General features: G+C 45.8%; 1 protein-coding gene across 2 annotated transcripts in view; it reads left to right on the top strand.

Annotated features, from left to right (window-relative positions):
- LOC143938994 (uncharacterized) overlaps positions 1-17,753 on the top strand; it is a 68,186-nt gene that overhangs the window by 44,360 nt on the left and 6,073 nt on the right. The gene's annotated exons all lie outside the window — the stretch shown is intronic.

Genomic DNA, 17,753 nt, shown 5'->3' with positions numbered 1-17,753 from the left:
TTTGACTGACAGCAGCGGAAGCCAATGAGGAGAGAGACTCTCGTGCAAAATCGTTGGATCGAGATGGGGCTTAGATAAGTATTAGGGGGGCTGCTGCACACAGAAGGTGTTTTATCTTACAATACAATGCATTAAGATATAAAATAACATCTGACTTGAGAACCACTTCAATACCAAGTCAATTTCATGAATTTATACTAATCATATTCAACAAATACATTTAAAAGAGAAGTATGGGAATTTTTTTTTAATTTTAGAATTAAACTTACCTAGGTGGGTGTAGTATGGGTCTGATGCTCAGGGCCGGATTAACATAGGGGCAATTGGAGCTGCAGCTCCAGGCCCCTTTCTCAAGATAGGCCCATTTGCCCAAAAAAAAAATAAAAAAAAATAAAAAAAGATCGACTAAAGACTAAAGACACACCCCAGCACTGGTTAAAATATGGGGCTGCTATCATATATGGTTCCGGAGATACAGGTCTCCTTGCGCAGCCTGTCAGAAGTTACATACAGAGCGGTAGTATAAATACAAGCTGGAACACTCTGCAGCAGACTGAGAGGATGAACTCACAGTGCTTATAATACTTATGATAATTAACCCCTCGCCACCCAGGCCCATTCTGAGACTTCTCTCCTACATGTAAAAATCATCATTTTTTTATGCTAGAAAATTACTCAGAACCCTCAAGCATTATATATTGTTTTAGCCGACACCCTATGGAATAAAATGGTGGTTTTTGCAACTTTTTATGTTGGAAAGAAACTGTTTCATTCATAAAAAAAAACCACTAAAGTTATCATGATTTTTTGTTGTGTACTAAGCGATGCTTTACATTTTTTTACAGGTTACATGTTTAGAGTTACAGAGGAGGTCTAGTGCTAGAATTATTGCTCTCGCTCTAATGATCTTGGCGTATGTAACCTGTGTGTATCTGGCTCTGATACTAACCAGTACCTACCCAGGGACTGACTAGTATCTCTCCCCAGCCTGTCCCCACACACCCTCTCACCTGCTGACCTGTGAATGGGGCAATCACTCCCGCAGTGTTATTGTGTTCTGCCAGTGAATACAATAATTAGTGTTGCTAACTATAGCTGGCAGCACTGATTGTTTTGGGGAAAACCTGACAGGCTGGTTGCACTCAAGTTGCTTAATAGGTTGACTTGTGTAAAACCAGCTAGCCCATACATAGATCGACTATGACTAGTCTCTGCTTAATTGGTGTAATTTCAATCCATGTCTGGCCTGCTTAACCACTACTCAGTCCCTAAACATCCTTCCACACACCTCTACATTTTTCCTTCCCAGATTACTTCATCCTCCTCTCCTATATATAGTGCACACTGTCATACTCTCCACACTTCTCTCCTATACATAGTGCCCACTGTCATACTCTCCACACTTCTCTCCTATACATAGTGCCCACTGTCATACTCTCCACACTTCTCTCCTGTACATACTGCTCACTGTCATACCCTCCACACTTTTCTTCTATACATAACGCCCGCTGTCATATCCTACACTCTCCTCACCTGTACATAGTGCCCGCTGTCATACACTTCTCTCCTGTACATAGTGTCCACTGTCGTACCCTTCACACTCCTCTCCTATACAGTGCCCACCGACATACCCTCCATACTCCTCTCCTATACATAGTGCCCACCGCCATACCCTCCATACTCCTCTCCTATACATAGTGCCCACCGCTATACCCTCCATACTCCTCTCCTGTACATACTACTCACTGTCATACCCTCCACACTCCTCTCCTATACATAGTGCCCACTGTCATACCTCCAACACTTCTCTCCTATACATAGTGCCCACTGCCATACCTCCAACACTTCTCTCCTATACATAGTGCCCACTGTCATACCCTCCACTCCTGTACATACTACTAACTTTCATACCCTCCATACTCCTCTCCTATACATAGTGCCCACCGTCTTACCCTCCCTTCACACTCCTCTCCTGTAATTACTGCTTACTGTCCTACTCTCCTGTACATAGTGCCCACTGTCATACCCTCCACACTCTTCTCTTATACATAGTGCCCAATTTCATACCCTCTACACTCCTCTGCTGTGCATACTGCCCACTGTCTTACCCTTCACACTCCTCTCCTGTACATAGTGCCTTCTGCCATACCCTCTGCACTCCTCTCATGTACATAGTGCCCACTGTTAGACCCTCCACATTCCTCTCCCTCACCTGCACATACTTCACACTTTTATACCATCCACACTCCTCCCCTATGCCTCTTACCCACAAAAACTGTTCTTTAAAATTATGTTAAAATTATATGTTAAAATTATATGTTAAAATTATATGTTCCTCAATGTTACCAGCTCTAGAATAGGCACTTTTGTCAGTTCAACTAAAGGAAATCTCACAGTCCTCATATTTGTTCTGCCCCATTATTAGTACTTATTTTATTTTGTAATTACTATTGTCATGTATAGAGGAACACGGGGGATGTCAGCTACTCTAAATATAGCACTTGTAAAAAAAATATAGTTGAAATGTTGACAACCATGTACTTAGGCACTGCCCAAGGGCCACAGGGTCAGTAGTGCTCCAGATGCTCCGGTGATAGTAAAGCGGTAGTAAACTTTTCTAACATTACTACTTTTTAGAGGCCCTGGGGGAGGTTATGCCATAATGTACAAGTGTGCCCAGCATATTAGCACATTAGGGTACACTTACCTGTCAGACCTCCAGTGCTGTGCTGTGATCAGTCAGGCGGGCCATCTTTACCCGGTCTTCCTTCTGGGTTCTGTGCCTTCCGTCATTTGCCTTGGCCAGGCTGCGTTGATGTCATTCCCTCTTTCTCCCATCCCCCCCTTTCTCTCTCATCCTCCCTCCCTTACCCCTCACACCTCTTTCATCCCCTTTCTCTCTCTCTCTTCCTCCCTCTCTCTCTTTAATTTAATTTGTTATAACAAAAAATAGTTTGCATTTTTATTTATTTATTGTTTATAAAAGGCCCCATCAAAATCCTCAGCACCAGGCCCATGATGTTCTTAATCTGGCCCTGCTGATGCTGCATCTGTCCCCTGCCGGCTCTAAGGCTGAGATCAAACACTGATCGTTTGGTTATCAGAGCTCTGCGAGCAGAGAGCTGGGGACTGTCGGTCACCGCTGTCTGCTCTGCCCCTCCTTCGCTCACTGGAGCACTGGGCTATGGAAAAGGGAGAAGCTGGGTGAGAGGTTGAGCTGCATGCCAGTCCAGGCATGTGGGCGGATCTCAACCATATGGTCGTGACCTTTCCAGAGCCTGGACCGGCTCTGTGAGGTCAGCCAACAGCAGGCTTCAGCCCTCTGTCTGCTGAAAATGGGTCACAGGAGTGCAGAACGAACTGCACTCCTGTGATACACAGCCAGCAAGGGTATTATCTCACAAGTGTTAACCGATACATTGTAAATCCATGGGTCCAATAGTACCATGACCTCCAATATCCTCTAATATACCACTTGCCAACCACTGCATGTACATTTACAGTGGCAGAATGACACCGCTGGGTAAAAGAGCGTACAGGTACGTCCCTCTGAATTTGCAGCTGTGTGGTCATGTGCGCGCCGCCGGCGCGCGAACCTGCCGGGAGCTATATGAGTCAGATCACGGGTTCCGCAGACTCAGTCACAGTCGGAGATACCCACAATCGTCTCATGGAGCTGAAGAACAGGGAGATGCTAATGTAAACAAGCATCTCCCTGTTCTGCATAGTGACACTGTCACTGATCATAGCTCCCTGTGATCGGGAGCTATGATCAGTGAAGTGTCGTTCGTAGCCCATCCCCCTAACAGTTAGAAACACTCCCCCGGACACACTTAACCCCTCTCTAGCCCCCTAGTGGTTAACCCCTTCACTGCCAGTGTCATTTTTACAGTAATCAATGCAATTGTATAACACTGATCGCTATAAAAATGACAATGGTCCCAAAAATGTGTAAAAATTGTCTGATGTGTCCGCCATAATGTCACAGTCACAATAAAAATCGAAGATCGCCGCCATTACTAGTAAAAAAAAAGAATAAAAATGCCATAAAACTAACCCCTATTTTGTAGACTCTTTACATTTTGCGCAAACCAATCAATAAACGCTTATTGCGATTTTTTTACCAAAAATATGTAGAAGAATACATATTGGCCTAAACTGAGGAAATAAATAGTTTTTTTATATATTTTTGGGGATATTTATTATAGCAAAAACTGCAAAATAATGTGTTTTTCTTTCAAAATGGTCGCTCTATTTTTGTTTATAGTGCAAAAAATAAAAACTGCAGAGGTGATCAAATACCACCAAAAGAAAGCTCTATTTGTGGGAAAAAAAGGACATCAATTTTGTTTTGGAGCCACGCAGTATGACCACACAATTGTCAATTAACCACTTAACAACCGGCCCATAGCCGAATGACAACTACAGGGCGGTTGTTTAACTCTGGGAGGCCGTCATATGACGTCCTCCCAGAATTCCGCTCTCGCACGCCCCCTGGGGCGCGCACTCGAGAGCATCCGTGACTGGACCTGGCGCATCACGGATCACGGTAAATGGGCGCTCATCGCGGCCGTTTACCACGTGATCGCTCCGTCAAATGACGGAGTGATCACTTGTATACAAACCGGCGCTGCTGACACCGATCGGTACAGCGGAGGGGGAAGAGATCGGTGTCAGCAGCGCTGTGGGCTGCATCTGCAGTGCCCACATCGCTGCTCACAGAAATTTAACCCCTCAATTCCCTGCCATTAATCTGCAATACCCTGCAATACTCTGCAGTACCAGCAAATACTCTGCAATACCCCCCAATACTGTGCAGTACCAGCAAATACTCTGCAATACTCTGCAGTACCAGCAAAAACTCTGCAATACTCTGCAGTACCAGAAAATACTCTGCAATAGCCGCAAATACTCTGCAACACCCGCCAATACTCTGCAACACCCACCAATACTCTGCAACACCCGCCAATACTCTGCAACACCCGCCAATACTCTGCAATACCCTGCCATAAATTGCCATACTCTGAGATACCCAGCCATACTTGGAGATACCCAGACATAGTCGGTGATACCCTGCAATACCCAGCCATAGTCGGTGATACCCTGCAATACCCAGCCATAGTCACCCCCCCCCCCTCCGGTGCTTCTACCGACTCGCCAATACGATCAAAGCCAGAATCTTTTTTTATTTTTTATTTCAGGCTTTTCAGCCTAGAGGTGAGATGTGGGGTCTTATTGACCCCATATCTCACTGTAAAGAGGACCTGTCATGCCATATTCCTATTACAAGGGATGTTTACATTCCTTGTAATAGGAATAAAAGTGATCAAAAAATTTATTTTTGGGGAAAAAAATGTCAAACTAAAATAAATAAAGTAAAATGAACAATAAAAAAAATTTTTTTTTAAAGCACCCCTGTCCCCATGTGCTCGCATGCAGAAGCGAACGCATACGTAAGTCCCGCCCACATATGAAAACGGTGTTCAAACCACACATGTGAGGTATCGCTGCGAACGTTAGAGCAAACGTTAATTCTAGCCCTAGACCTCCTCTGTAACTCAAAACATATAACCAGTAAAAAAAATGTAATGCGTCGCCTATGGTGATTTTTAAGCAGCGACGTTTGGCACCATTCCACGAGCGTGTGCAATGTTGAAGAGCGACATGTTAGGTATCTATTTACTCAGCATAACTTCATCTTTCACATTGTGCAAATATTGGGCTAACTTTACAGTTTTTTTTTTTTTTAAAGCACAAAACTGTTTTTTTTCCAAAAAAAGCATTCGAAAAATTGCTGAGCAAATACCGTGCGAGATAAAAAGTGCAATGACCACCATTGTATTCTCCAGAGTATTTGCTAAAAAAACATATATAATGTTTTGGGATTCTATGTAATTTTCGAGCAAATAAATGATGATTTTTACATGTAGGAGAGAAATGTCAGAATTGTCCTGGGTGCTCCAGAACGCCTGATGGCACTCCCTGCATGTTGGGCCTCTGTATGTGGCCACACTGTGTAAAAGTCTCACACATGTGGTATTGCCGTACTCGGGAGTAATAGCAGAATGTGTTTTGGGGTGTAATTTGTGGTATACATATGCTGTGTGTGAGAAATAACCTGATAATATGACAATTTTGTGAAAAAATAAAAAAGTAAAAAAAATCTTGATTTTGCAAAGAATTGTGGGAAAAAATGACAACTTCAAAAAACTCATCATGCCTCTTACTAAATACATTGGAATGTCTTCTTTCCAAAAAGGGGTCATTTGGGGGGTATTTGTACTTTTCTGGCATGTTAGGGTCTCAAGAATTGAAATAGGCCGTCAGTACTTCAGGTGTGATCAATTTTCAGATATTGGCACCATAGCTTGTGGACTCTATAACTTTCACAAAGACCAAATAATATCCACCAATTTGTACTTATTTTTACCAAAGATATGTAGTAGTATAAATTTTGGCCAAAATTTATGAAGAAAAAATTACTAATATGCTAAATTTTATAACAGAAACAAAGAAAAATTCATTTTTTTACCGAATTTTCGATATTTTTTCTTTTATAGCACAAAAAATAAAAAAACGAGCGGTGATTAAATACCACCAAAAGAAAGCTCTATTTGTGTGAAAAAAAGGAGAAAAATTTCATATAGGTCCAGTGTTGCATGACTGAGTAATTGTCATTCAAAATGTGAGAGCACAGAAAGCTGAAAATTGGTCTGGTTATTAAGGGTGTTTAAGTGCCCAGTGGTCAAGTGGTTAAATCAACGGAGTGCCAAATCACAAAAAGTGCTCTGGTATTTGGCCAGCAGAATGTTCCGGGGCTTAAGTGGAGAGAAGTACAGCCAAAGCTTTTTTGGGTGTACTTGTGTTTATGTGTAAGCAGGACAGAATAGCCAGTTAGGCACTGTCCCGGAGCTGTGTGAAGTTGGCACCCCATGTTTGTAAAACCTGAATAAAAATATACCATTCGTTTGTGCCGCGTTTGTGCTGATTTGTGCCGCAAAAATTAGTGTTTGTGCCGGTTCAGTTTCTGAAATATTAAACATTCAATTTAATGCAAGCCCCGCCCACTTTGCACCCCACGTTGCTGAATTTGAAAAACAAACGCGCCATTTGTTTGTGCCGCGTTTGTGCTGGTTTGTGCTGCAAAAATAAAAGTCTGTGCCGCTTTGGTTGCGGAGATATTGTGCGTTATAGTTGCTGAAACCCCGCCCACTTTGCACCCCACGTTACAGAATTTGAAAAACAAACGCGCCATTCGTTTGTGCCACGTTTGTGCTGGTTTGTGCTGCAAAAATAAACGTTTGTGCCACTTTGGTTGCGGAGATATTGTGTGTTATAGTTGCTGAAACCCCGCCCACTTTGCACCCCACGTTACCGAATTTGAAAAACAAACGCGCCATTCGTTTGTGCCGCGTTTGTGCTGGTTTGTGCTGCAAAAATAAACGTTTGTGCCGCTTTGGTTGCAGAGATATTGTGCGTTATATGTTGTGAAACCCCACCCACTTTGCACCCCACGTTACTGAATTTGAAAAACAAACGTGCCATTCGTTTGTGCCGCGTTTGTGCTGGTTTGTGCTGCAAAAATAAACGTTTGTGCCGCTTTGGTTGCGGAGATATTGTGCGTTATATGTTGTGAAACCCCGCCCACTTTACACCCCACGTTACCGAATTTGAAAAACAAATGCGCCATTCATTTGTGCCGTGTTTGTGCTGGTTTGTGCTGCAAAAATAAACGTTTGTGCCACTTTGGTTGCGGAGATATTGTGCGTTATATGTTGTGAAACCCCGCCCACTTTACACCCCACGTTACCGAATTTGAAAAAAAAACGAGCCATTCGTTTGTGCCACGTTTGTGCTGGTTTGTGCTGCAAAAATAAACGTTTGTGCCGCTTTGGTTGCGGAGATATTGTGTGTTATATGTTGTGAAACCCCGCCCACTTTACACCCCACGTTACTGAATTTGAAAAACAAACGCGCCATTCGTTTGTGCCGCGTTTGTGCTGGTTTGTGCTGCAAAAATAAACGTTTGTGCCGCTTTGGTTGCGGAGATATTGTGCGTTATATGTTGTGAAACCCCGCCCACTTTACACCCTACGTTACCAAATTTGAAAAACAAATGCGCCATTCGTTTGTGCCGCGTTTGTGCTGGTTTGTGCTGCAAAAATAAACGTTTGTGCCGCTTTGGTTGCGGAGATATTGTGTGTTATATGTTGTGAAACCCCGCCCACTTTACACCCCACGTTACTGAATTTGAAAAACAAACGCGCCATTCGTTTGTGCCGCGTTTGTGCTGGTTTGTGCTGCAAAAATAAACGTTTGTGCCGCTTTGGTTGCGGAGATATTGTGCGTTATATGTTGTGAAACCCCGCCCACTTTACACCCCATGTTACCAAATTTGAAAAACAAATGCGCCATTCGTTTGTGCCGCGTTTGTGCTGGTTTGTGCTGCAAAAATAAACGTTTGTGCCGCTTTGGTTGCGGAGATATTGTGCGTTATATGTTGTGAAACCCCGCCCACTTTACACCCCATGTTGCCGAATTTGAAAAACAAACGAGCCATTCGTTTGTGCCGTGTTTGTGCTGCAAAAATAAACGTTTGTGCCGCTTTGGTTGCGGAGATATTGTGTGTTATATGTTGTGAAACCCCGCCCACTTTACACCCCATGTTACCGAATTTGAAAAACAAATGCGCCATTCGTTTGTGCTGCGTTTGTGCTGGTTTGTGCTGCAAAAATAAACGTTTGTGCAGCTTTGGTTGCGGAGATATTGTGTGTTATATGTTGTGAAACCCCGCCCACTTTACACCCCACGTTACCGAATTTGAAAAACAAAAGCGCCATTCGTTTGTGCCGTGTTTGTGCTGGTTTGTGCTGCAAAAATAAACGTTTGTGCCGCTTTGGTTGCGGAGATATTGTGTGTTATATGTTGCGAAACCCCGCCCACTTTACACCCCACGTTACCGAATTTGAAAAACAAACGCGCCATTCGTTTGTGCCGCGTTTGTGCTGGTTTGTGCTGCACAAATAAATGTTTGTGCCGCTTTGGTTGCGGAGATATTGTGTGTTATATGTTGTGAAACCCCGCCCACTTTGTACCCCATGTTACCGAATTTCAAAAAAAACACGCGATTCGTTTGTTCCGCGTTTGTGCTGGTTTGTGCTGCAAAAATAAACGTTTGTGCTGCTTTGGTTGCGGAGATATTGTGCGTTATAGTTGCTGAAACCCCGCCCACTTTCCACCCCACATTGCTGAATCTTAAAAACAAACACACCATTTGCTTCTGCCGGGTTTTTGCTGGTATAGTTGCAGAGATATTGAGCAGTATATATTGTCAAACCACAACAACTTAGCACCTCGTTATTAAATCATACATACAACTAGATTTATTTGTTAATGGTTTGTGCAGATTTGGTGGATATTATACATGTTTTACTTCATATGCATAGTTTTGCCACCCCCACAGGTGTCCCCCCCTTTCCGATTCTCTAGTGCTGAATGGAAGAACAGACAGGGAGGGGGCGGGCACAGATGGCTCTGGCTCTAGTGAGCCAGAGCAGTTGTCAATCAGGCGGCAGGGTGGATCTCGACAGTATTGTCAGGATCTGTACCGGTTGCAGCATTGATCTGCACTGGCAACATATAGTGGGCAATGGCCCGCCACATGCACATGAGTTTTTTTGTCACAGGAGAACATACTATATGTCACCTTGTGAACAAAAAGAGAACTAAGGCCAAAAAAAGGTTGGGACATAGTTCTCTTTTAACATAAGTTTAAACCAGACGTTAACCAAGAAAAACAGCACTCCAGCAGGAGAGAGAGGTTCGGAGTGGCCATCTACAACTTTCAAGCAAAAAAAATGAAGAACTAAGCTTGCAGGTGGGAGATACAGTGCAGATATTTGATTTGTTCCTCCAAGTGAATCCTCTGTACCACCCTTCATATGTCTCAAAGTAGGGGATATTTCCAGCTGCACATATTCATCAGAAAGAAGTGCAGATGATGGAGGGGCGGAGTTACTACATGGCGCCAAGCAGCAGCGTGATGCTGTGACCTCCTAGGCATTCCCCCCGAGCGAATATGCTAAGTGAGCCTGAATTTCCGTGTTAAAGCTGATTTGTGCCCTCACCATGGTAGCTGCTTATCGGTCTGTTACGTGCTGCTATCCACCTGCTACCTACCCAGTTTCCGGATCTCAGCTGGTCAGTCGTCTGTCTCCACACTGTCCCTGGTTGATCGACCCGCAGTGAGCCATCTACTGGGCGGCAGTGGAGTAGCATGGGTTGTCAGCACCCGGGTCAAGGCAAGTAATTTGCACCCCCTAACCTGCAGACTTTTAGCATTCCCCGAGTCCCTTCAAATACAATAGCAGTGACCTACCTGATTCCTATACTGACCACTACACTAACCTACTTGATTAATTCCTTTACTGACCATTACACACTACACTGACCACTATACTATACTGTCCACTACACTGAGAACTACACTGACCACTATACTATACTGACCACTGTACTATACTGACCACTACACTACACTGACCACTATACTGTCCACTGCACTACACTGTCCACTACACTGACCACTATACTATACTGTCCTACATTACACTGACCACTACACTGTCCACTATACTGACTACTATACTGTCCACTACACTGACCACTATACTGTCCGCTACACTATACTGACCACTACACTGATCACTACACTATACTGTCCACTACACTGTTCACTAGGGATGAGCTTCGTGTTCGAGTCGAACATACATTCAACTCGAACATTGGCTGTTCGTCCGTTCGGCGAATACCAAATGTTATGGGCTGTTCGCGCCAAATTCGTGTGGCGCTCACGGCCCACAATGCACTGCGCCACCGCAGTGCATTGCTGGCTCATGATTGGCCAAGCATGCACTGTGACCCCGCATGCTTGGCCAATCACAGCGCCGACAGCAAGGAGAGCCATGATTGGCCACAGGCAGGATGCCTGTGGCCAATCATAGCTCAGGCTGTGTAGTACACGCCCCACACTATATAAGGCCGCCAGCGCGGTGGCCTTGTGTAGTGTATTGGCGTCTGTAGGAGTTAGTGGGTGTTCTGTGTACCTTCAACACAGTATACACCTTTTATTATCGGCCGATTTTTCGTTCTTGCTCTTCTGTAGTGGTTGTTGTCTGCGTGCCCGCAGTATACACCATTATATCCACCTATATAGCTAGCTATATTTCTCTTTTTTTAATAGAGCTTGCAGTCAGTTGTAGGAGATTGTGCGTGCTGTCTGCGTGCCCTGACCGCAGTATACACGGTTATATCCACCTATATAGCTAGCTATCTTGCTCTTTTTAAATAAAACTTGCAGTCAGTTGTAGGAGATTGTGCGTGCTGTCTGCGTGCCCTGAACGCAGTATACACCGTTATATCCACCTACATAGCTCTTCTCTAACTGAGCCATCTGTAGGAGTTAGTGGAAGTTGTGTGTGCCTCCAGCACAATATACACTACCCGAATGCCGAATGCTGGTTTTCCCATCTCTCTTCAGGCCATTACCATGTCTGGAAGGCCAACAAGGAGAGGCAGACAGACACGAGCCGATAAAAGAGGGCAAGCAGGCTCTGTGTCTAGAGACATCGTCATCATCAGCACGTGGCCATGGGACACACTTGTCCTTCTTTTCGGCAGCTGGACATGTTAAGCCGCAACATGCCGAAGACTTGGTAGAGTGGATGACCAAGCCCTCTTCATCCTCCTCATCCTCTCTCACCCAGGCTCAGGGTACTAGCAAAGAAGCTGCCAACCCATCGTCTTCCCGCCTCTCAATGTCATCATCAGTGACTCCTTCCCTTGACCCACCACGTCCCCCTGAGGAGTCTCCTGAACTCTTTGAGCACAGTGTTGGGTACATGCTCCAGGAGGATGCCCAGTGTTTTGTAGGCTCTGATGATGATACTCAGCTAGAGGAAGGCAGTAGCGTGAGCGCAGAGAGAGGGGATGCTCAAGAAGGACAGCAATCTGGCAGTCATGTTCCACAAGCTGCAGCATACTGCCAGGTTTGCTCCAGCGATGAAGAGGGAGGGGATGATGAGGGCACTGACTCCACGTGGGTGCCTGATAGGAGGGAGGAGGAGGAGGCACATGTCCAACGAGGCAGGATGCCCTCCGGGGGCCAGCTTAGGGGCAGCACACCGACTGAATTACACCGCAGAGCTCCGCCTGTGCAGGGCGCTGCCTCTGCGCGTTATTCTAAAAGTTCTTTGGTGTGGGCCTTTTTTGAGACGAGTGCATCAGATCACACTGCTGCTATTTGCAACATATGTCTCAAGCGTATCTCGCGTGGCCAAAACATCAGCCGCTTGGGCACCATATGCTTGAAGAGACATATGTTGACCTGCCATGCAGCTCGTTGGCAAGCGTACCTCAAAGACCCACACCAAAGAACAAAGCGGACCTCTCCTTGCTCCTCATCAGCTGGCATCTCCAACCCCACTAGACCTTCAGTCCTCTCTGAAACCTGCTCTGAGAGGAATGAAGGTGTAGAATTAGGTGTGTCACAGCCAAGTGCTTCCGGGCACTCTGCTAGCAGTACACCCACGTCCGATTATAGCAGGCAAATGTCCCTGCCCCAGCTGCTGGACCGTCGAAAGAAGTTCACTCCCAGCCATCCACATGCCCAGCGGTTGAATGCTAGCTTGGCTAAATTGCTAGCACTTCAACTGCTGCCTTTTCAGTTGGTAGACTCTGCCACCTTCCGTGAGTTTGTACAATGTGCGGTCCCTCAGTGGCAGGTCCCCAAACGCCACTTTTTCTCACGGAAGGCGATTCAGGCTCTCTACCGGCATGTGGAAGGCAATGTCCTTGCCTCGCTAGACAAGGCGGTCAGCGGTAAGGTGCATATTACCGCTGACTCATGGTCCAGCAGGCATGGACAGGGACGTTACCTGTCTTTCACGGCCCATTGGGTCACTCTTCTGGCAGCTGGGAAGGATGCAGGACAAGGTGCAGTAGTGTTGGAGGTTGTTCCGCCACCACGCCTCCAAAATGCTACTACTGGTTGTGACACACCTCTCTCCTCCACCCCCTCCTCTTCTTCTTCCTCCATGGCCTCTTCCAGTGCTCTGTCCTCAGAACCAGCGGTGCTCCGTAGACGTTCCAGGGGCTACGCAAGTACGCAGGCAATACGATGCCATGCCGTGCTTGCGCTGGTTAGTTTGGGGGACAGGAGCCACACTGGGGCAGATGTTTTGTGAGCTCTGCAGGGGCAGGCCGAGAGGTGGTTGACGCCACACCAGCTTAAGCCAGGAATGGTGGTTTTCGACAATGGCACCAACCTGCTCTCCGCCCTCCGACAAAGACAACTGACACATGTGCCCTGTGTGGCTCACGTCCTTAACCTGGTGGTGCAGCGGTTCTTGGGCAGGTACCCGGGCTTACAGGATGTCCTGAAGCAGGCCAGGAAAGTCTGTGTGCATTTCCGCCGATCATTTAATGCCTGTGCTCGGCTGGCTGAGCTCCAAAAGGAGTTGAACCTGCCCAAGAACCGACTTATATGTGACATGCCCACCAGGTGGAACTCAATGTTGGCCATGCTGCAGTGGCTGCACACGCAGCAGAGGGCCATCAATGAGTATCTGTGCGACTATGGCACCAGGACAGGGTCAGGGGAGCTCGGTTTTTTCTCACCACGCCAGTGGGGCATGATAAGGGATGCATGCACTGTCCTGTCACCGTTTTAGGAGGCCACAAGGATGGTGAGCCGTGACAGTGCATGCATCAGTGACACTGTACCTCTTGTCCACCTCTTGGAGCATACGCTGCATGGAATAATGGACAGGGCACTTGAGGCAGAACAGAGGCAGGAAGAGGAGGACTTCCTTGCCTCTCAAGGCCCCCTTTATCAGGACAGTGTTCCTGCTGTGCCACCCATCACACAGGAAGAGGATGAGGAGGAGGAGGAGGAGGATGATTGTGTCAGCATGGAGGTGGATGCTGGCACTCAGCATCAGCAGCAGCAGCAGTCTTGTAGGGATGATTTACAGTCCCAAGAAACCCGTGGACTTGTATGTGGCTGGGAGGAGGTAGCTGCAGATCATGTTGTCATTAGTGACCCAGAGGACTCCGGACCGAATGCCTCAGCTACCCTATGCTGCATGGCCTCCCTGATCTTGCAAAGCCTGCGGAAGGATCCTCGTATTCTTCGGATCAAGGAGAGGGACCATTACTGGCTGGCCACTCTCCTTGATCCACGGTACAAGGGTAGGGTTGCCGACCTTATCTTGCCGTCGCAGAGGGAGCAGAGGATGAGACATCTCCGGGAGGCCTTGCAGAAAGGTCTGTGCAACGCGTTCCCAGAGACTGGGAGGTTACAAACTCCTGGTCCTGGACAACGTGTTGCTGAGGCATCGGTCAGAAGGAGCGGTGGAGAAGGTGGCCGTCTGACCGATGCGTTCAGACAATTTTTTAGTCCGCAGCCCCAAGGTATGATCGGTTCCAGCAACCATCGCCAGCGTCTGATTTACATGGTGCAGGAATACCTAGGGGCAAGGTCAGACTTGGACACCTTTCCCACCGAAAATCCTCTGGCTTACTGGGTCTTGAGGATGGATCGCTTTGTTACCGATCACAGGGTGCGCCTGTCCACCGACTCAGTTGATCGACTGACCTTCATCAAGATGAATCAGTCTTGGATCACCCACAGCTACCAAGCACCTGAAGCTGATGTAACCGAATAATTTTTTTTGAAATATCACATCCCTTCAAGACTACCTATGCTGATGCTGAGTGACTGTCCTGTTATGTTGATTGTCTATCCTCTTCCTCCTCCGCTGATATGTTGGAAGAACATTTTTGGTTCTGGGTGATGCCACCAGCCCAATTTTACAGCCCCTGTTTAACAGGGGCGTTTAATTACAATTTTTGATGCAATGCTTTGCAGCAGGGCTCATTCCTGCACCACAACTAGAGTACATGGGAGAGGTTGCAGTGTCGTGGCACCAGCACCAGTGCCTAAGGCCTAATTTTTCAGCCCCTGTTTAACAGGGGCATGTAATTACAATTCTTGATATAATAGTTCACAGGAGGGCCCGTTCCTGTGCCCACCCAGAGTAACTGTGAGGACTTATAGTGTTGTGGCACCAGCACCACAACCACCAAAGGTCAATTTTTCTACCACTGTTCAACAATGGCATGTAATTACAATTCTTGATATAATCGTTCACAGCAGGGCGCTCCAGCGCCCACCAAGAGTCACTTTGAGGGCTTACAATGTTGTGACAACACCAACACCTTGTTCCGCCATTTCTGCAGAGCATATAGGGCAGGCCCCTACTTTCAAACATCAAACTTACAAACATCTGCTACTTGCAAACGGAAGGAGACAACAGCAAGTGAGATGAAAAAAGATGGACGACAAAACAAATTATACAGGGGTGATAACCCTTCCCTATGTTTTCCAAAAAGCTTAAAAATAGATTTTTTGACTGGAGCTACACTTTAAAAATGTACCAGTTGAAAATTACAAACAGATTCTACTTAACACAACAAACCTACACAGTCCCTGTCTTGTTTGCATCACCTGTATACTGCTGTTCTGAGTATATAGGGCCTGGTGTCCCCACGTCTTTCCTTTTTGTAATATGGGTACGTGGTTCCCCTTAATATCCGTACAAGATCCAAAGGGGCTGGTAATGGGCGGAGGGGGCTACCCATGCCATTTTTCGCAATGATTTTCATCCATATTGCCGGAACCAGATATAACATTAAAACCGCAAGCAGTTTTAAATGATGTTATTTCCGTTTAATGTCATTTTGTGCAGGGACTGTTCTAAACACGGGAAACACGTGGCACTTCACAGGCATACTACAGACACCCCCCAGGCACCATATTTAAACGAATATTTCACTTTTTTTTTCACTTTAATCGTCATTAAAATCAGTGCTCCCGCCAAAACGGCCATTTTTAAAAACATTTTAGGCATTGACCCATGTCCCCTGGGGCAGGAGCCAGGTCCCCAAACCCTTTTTAGGACAGTATCTTGCATATTAGCCATTAAAATGAGCACTTTTTATTTCAAACGTTTGAGTCCCATAGACTTCAATGGGGTTCTAACGTTCGTTCGAATTTGCGGTCCGTTCGAAAGTTCTGATGCGAACCGAACTGGGGGGTGTTCGGCTCATCCCTAGTTTAAAGCATTTCTGTATGTTACTACAATGATTTTACATTCTGGCTACCCCTGAACAAAGGATGTATACAGTACATAGGGACATCAGTTATTAACACAACTAGTGTTGCCACCTGACCACTATATTAGATTGATGTGCTAGTATTGCAAAAAAAATTGTTTGTATACACACAGCAAACACACGATCACCTATTCCAAATGTATTATTTTCACTGCAATTGAATACATTGCATAATTATTAATAATAAGTAAAATTAAAGATGTTAAAAATTAATTTACCCTGGATTCCCTGAGCTAGAATGAAACCATCAAGCAAAAAGTTGTTCGAGCTCCAATGCTGCCTTTTCCAGGGTACAGTATGAAGTGCAGTGCTCGGCACAGTGGGAGGAGCTTTACATTAAGGAAACCCAAGCTGAGTATAGGTTCTGTAAGTTCTGTATGTAAGATGTAGTAACAAGGTGTAAAGTCAGTGTGGTTTCACAACATATAACACACAATATCTCCGCAACCAAAGCAGCACAAATGTTTATTTTTGCAGCACAAGCCAGCACAAACGCGGCACAAACGAATGGCGCGTTTGTTTTTCAAATTCGGTAACGTGGGGTGTAAAGTGGGCGGGGTTTCACAACATATAACACACAATATCTCCGCAACCAAAGCGGCACAAACGTTTATTTTTACAGCACAAACCAGCACAAACGCGGCACAAACGAATGGCGCGTTTGTTTTTCAAATTCGGTAACGTGGGGTGTAAAGTGGGCGGGGTTTCACAACATATAACACACAATATCTCCGCAACCAAAGCGGCACAAACGTTTATTTTTACAGCACAAACCAGCACAAACGCGGCACAAACGAATGGCGCGTTTGTTTTTCAAATTCGGTAACGTGGGGTGTAAAGTGGGCGGGGTTTCACAACATATAACACACAATATCTCCGCAACCAAAGCGGCACAAACGTTTATTTTTGCAGCACAAACCAGCACAAACGCGGCACAAACGAATGGGGCGTTTGTTTTTCAAATTCGGTAACATGGAGTGTAAAGTGGGCGGCGTTTCAAAACATATAACACACAATATCTCCGCAACCAAAGCGGCACAAACTTTATTTTTGCAGCACAAACCAGCACAAACGTGGCACAAACGAATGGCGCTTTTGTTTTTCAAATTCGGTAACGTGGGGTGTAAAGTGGGCGGGGTTTCACAACATATAACACACAATATCTCCGCAACCAAAGCGGCACAAATGTTTATTTTTGCAGCACAAACGCGGCACAAACGAATGGCACGTTTGTTTTTCAAATTCGGTAACGTGGGGTGTAAAGTTGGCGGGGTTTCACAACATATAACACACAATATCTCCGCAACCAAAGCGGCACAAACGTTTATTTTTGCAGCACAAACCAGCACAAACGCGGCACAAACGAATGGCGCGTTTGTTTTTCAAATTTAGTAACGTGGGGTGTGAAGTGGGCGGGGTTTCACAACATATAACGCACAATATCTCTGCAACCAAAGCGGCACAAACGTTTATTTTTGCAGCACAAACCAGCACAAACGAATGGCGCGTTTGTTTTT

Source organism: Lithobates pipiens, unplaced genomic scaffold (genome assembly GCF_037356315.1).
Source record: "Lithobates pipiens isolate NorthernLeopardFrog02 unplaced genomic scaffold, aLitPip1_a1.2 Scaffold_1, whole genome shotgun sequence".
In the NCBI taxonomy this organism is placed as follows: Eukaryota; Metazoa; Chordata; class Amphibia; order Anura; family Ranidae; genus Lithobates; species Lithobates pipiens.
This window is presented reverse-complemented; position numbering and strand designations above follow the sequence as displayed.